The sequence below is a fragment of the Pelodiscus sinensis genome, chromosome 3, assembly GCF_049634645.1.
Source record: "Pelodiscus sinensis isolate JC-2024 chromosome 3, ASM4963464v1, whole genome shotgun sequence".
In the NCBI taxonomy this organism is placed as follows: Eukaryota; Metazoa; Chordata; order Testudines; family Trionychidae; genus Pelodiscus; species Pelodiscus sinensis.
In genome coordinates, this window is record NC_134713.1 from 41,748,112 (window position 1) to 41,752,274 (window position 4,163).

A 4,163-nucleotide genomic window follows, 5' to 3' on the forward strand; every position below is an offset into this window, starting at 1 on the left:
AGGCAGCCAGTAGCGAGGCAGGTCATTTGCAAATGATGCAAAGACTTTCGGGAAATAAATATAGGGCACATAGTTGGGGCTCCCAGTGGGTAGGATCGATTTTCACTAGACATTGTATCGATTAAGCACAAAAATAGGCTAGTTGTATTTCATTCGCCCCATAGCCTACAAACTACTGTTCACCCTAACCATAAATCATCGTGGCGTGCAAGCTTTATATACCTAGACAGCCCTGCTATGCTTTGGATGTGAGGGCGATCTGGCTGCGACATCTGTCACCCCATTGATCGCCAGGGTTGATTCGGCTGATCTGGCTGGCTAGGCGGGTGTCCCCTTCCTCCCTCACCGCTCCATGTGCGTCCCTCCCGAAGCTGTGCGCTCGGTCGAAGAGGACGACCTTCCCAGATAGAGGAGTACCGATCTTCGGTCAAGGGTATACGATAGCTGCGCTCCCCTGCTAGAACCTCCAAACAAGCTAAGCTCAAGGTCCATTTGTAGGAGAACGTAGGGTAGTCAAGCTTCCAAGACTCCAGACACATCCAAATGAGGCGCTGCATGTGGCAGTCTGCCTTTCTTTTTCTCTATTGCCCTGCATCATAGAAGTTAGCTTTTAAATAGTAAAATTTAATCAGCATTGATCACGGCACTTTTGAGAGCTCAGGACAGAAAAAGCAAGTCTAATCATTTTACACAGGGGGAGTAGAGGCAGAAATTGTGATTTGTTCCAAATTACACAAAATGCATGAAGTGCTGCAATACAAATGAAACAGACCAATAGTTAAAGTTTACTGACATACAGGCTAGCAACATTTGCCCCTGTAGTTCTATAGATGGCTGTTTAAGCTGGGGGTTGTTACATATACCTGATTCACATTACACATTGAAACCAGGAAATGAAAGCTAATCAGGACTCATTAATGAGTCCCACCTCCCGACCACCCCCACGACCAATGACCACGGAATAGTAATAATGTATATTGATAAAATATTTCTAGGATGTTTTATTTCACTATACAGAAAAACAGTTTATTAAAATATTTTGCATTTGGCAATTTTAGAGGTAAACATTAGAAACAAAATAAAGAGGGGGAAGAAAGCAAGCCATGCAGACAGCTCCTAAGAAGTAACCAAAGTTGCAATAACAAGGACACCAGCAATATTGAATACACAAAGAGGAGTAATATTAATTGAGCCAATGAACAACTCAAAGACAGAAAAGCTCTTTTTCCTCCCCACCAAGGAACAAGCCCTAGATTCAGGCTATTGGTCTTTGGAATGGAAGGGGTAGGAAGCAAGTGCTAGCAGCCTGTGGCTCTTACAGAGTATTCCCCCTACCCATCAGTAGTACCCAATGCTTTTATAAAAAGGACATATACAATTTGAACATCTCCACTGACAACTGTGGCAGCATGTCACAGAAGAGATGTGATCTTGACCTAGAATAGGGATGAAATAGTATAGTTGGTTAACCAATTAACCAGTAAGCAAAAGCTTATAGGTTAATGGTACAGGCAGTCCCCAGGTTACGTACAAGATAGGGACCATAGGTTTGTTCTTAAGTTGAATTTGTATGTAAGTCGGAACTGGCATCCAGATTCAGCTGCTGTTGAAACTGACCAGCAGCGGCTGAATCGGACACACCTGGGGCAGAGCAGCTGGGGTGCTGCTGGGTTGGTCCCACAGCGCTGCTCCTCGGCGCTACTGGACCAACCCGGCAGCACCCCAACTGCTCTGCCCCAGGTGTTCCCAAGTCAGCCGCTGCTGAAACTGACCAGCGGCTGACTACAGGAAGCCGGAGGCAGAGCTGCTCTGCCCCTGGCTTCCTGGAATCAGCCGCTGATCAGTTTCAACAGCGGCTGAATCTGGACGCCTGGGACAGAGCAGCTGGGGCGCTGCCGGGTAGGTCCCCGCAGCGCCGTACCTCGGCGCTGTGGGGACCAACCCGGCAGCACCCCAGCTGCTCTACCCCAGGTGTCCCCAAGTCAGCCGCTGCTGAAACTGATCAGCGGCTGATTCCAGGAAGCCCGGGGATTCAGCCACTGCTGGTCAGTTTCAACAGCAGCTGACTTGGGGACGCCTGGGGCAGAGCAGCTGGGGTGCTGCTGGGTTGGTCCAGTAGCGCTGCACCTCGGTGCTGTGGGACCAACCTGGCAGCCCCCCAGCTGCTCTACCCCAGGCATCGGCGAGAAAAGCACTAGCTGCGCCCCCCCCCCCTCCCCCCAGCAGACCAGGGCGACGCGGAGCGGCTTTTCTTGCCGCGGAGGATGTGGGCGGCGGGACGGTGGCGCATCTCGGCAGTCCCACCGCCCGCGTCATCCGCGCCGAGAAAAGCCACTCCGCATCTCCCTGGTCTGCTGGGTGGGGACGCTAGCTCCGCGTCTCCCTGGTCTGCTGGGGGGGAAGCGCCCTCCGCGCCGCCAGAGGCAGCGACAGTGGGGGAGGCACCCCGCACTAGCAGGCCTCCCCCCAGTTTGTAACTAAGGGTCCGACTTAAGTCAGACTGACGTAACCCGGGGACTGCCTGTATAGACTACACACATTTCTTTCCCCCTCCGCAGCCAGTTAATTTTTTAGCTGGCTGGCCCACTGCCCAGCTCAGTCCCAACTCATGCTGGGTCTGGGACCTACCACCACTGTGGCTCTGTATTGCAAGTGTATTAGGAGCCAGGAGGGCACTGCTTCCACCTTATCAGAGGCAGCAGTACAGGGCAACAGGCAGCCAGTCTGTGTGGGGAGCTGGATTTTAAACTGGCTCCCCTCACAGACCAGCTCCCACCTAGCACCCAATGCTGTTCCCTCTGAAACAGACAGCAGCGCAGAGTGGCAGGGGGCTCCTCAGTAGTGGGCCAGGAGCGCACTGGCTGCCAGCCCTGCCCCCAGGGCCTGTAGAATAGTCAAGTAACAGACAAGAATTCATGAGGTTAATCGACTATTCAAGTAACCAACATTTACCATCCCTAGTTCACAGACCCTTTAGAGCTTTATAAACCATGAAGAACATGTTAGAAACTCTATTTGGGCAGGAGCACTGATACCACATACTGCCAATGTCTCACTTACTGAAGGATTCTACACCAGCTTCAGTCTTGAAATGGGCTTAAGGCCTATATAGTCTCATGCTACATGCTGAAGGAGACCCAGGGTTGAGAAAGCAAGCACCCCCCCCCCCCCCACAAGCCCCAGCAGAGGCTCCTGAGACCAGCTCCATATTGTGGGTATTGCTACTGTTTGCTTGGGGTTTCAGAGCCAAATCATGTTTGGCCCTACCATCAATCTGTAACTCTTAGCTTTAATTGAGATGACTCCTTGTTTACCTGTAAGGCAGCGTTTCTCAAACTGTGGGTTGAGACTCCCAGGGGGGCCCCCCAAGCAACTTAGAGGGGGGTTGCGCAGCTGGATTAGATTTTTCACTTGTGACCCCTCTATCCCAGGCCGAGAAGAGCGGCGGGGCGGCAGAAGGCAGTCACTGGCAAGCCGTGCAGCATGGCCGGGGCCCCGGGAATCCAGGAGCACGGCTCAGCTGCAGGAGGCCGCAAGGTAGTGGGAGAGTGAAGTCGGAGCCAGTGCAGGAGCTGACGCACGAGGGGCTGGCTGGGGCATGGTTCTCCCAGCTGGGAGAGGGTGGGGTCCCTCGGGCAGCGGGCTGGGGGATTGGGTCAGGACAGAGGACCCAGAGGTAAATAAGGGCATGTGGGGGTCAGAGAAGACACGGGAGGGGAGGGAGGGGAGGAGAAAGAAGGCAGGAACCAAAGGGATGCGGAAAAGAGGCACAGAGGAGAAAGAGATGGGGGAAGGAGCCTGCAGGGGGGGAAGGGCATTGAGGACCGCAAATGCCTTAAAGGAACCCCAGGAGGACAAGGAGTCTGGTGAGAAGGGGGGAGGAAGTGACCCAGGGCAGTGAGGGTGGGGGGGGGGGGGGTCAACACAAATTCATTTAGTATTTTAGGGGGTTGCGGTATCTCAAAGTTTGAGGATCCCTGCTGTAAGGAACAGAAACTTCCAAAATGTCACATAAAATACATACTTGGATAAAAATAATAAGATGGAACTTGTAATGCAAAATTGAAAAGGGATTAAATACAAAATTTATTATCTAAAAATATATGTAACTATCCCTAGATATTAGTACCTGAATGGGGGAAAAAACAACACTTAAGTCAACA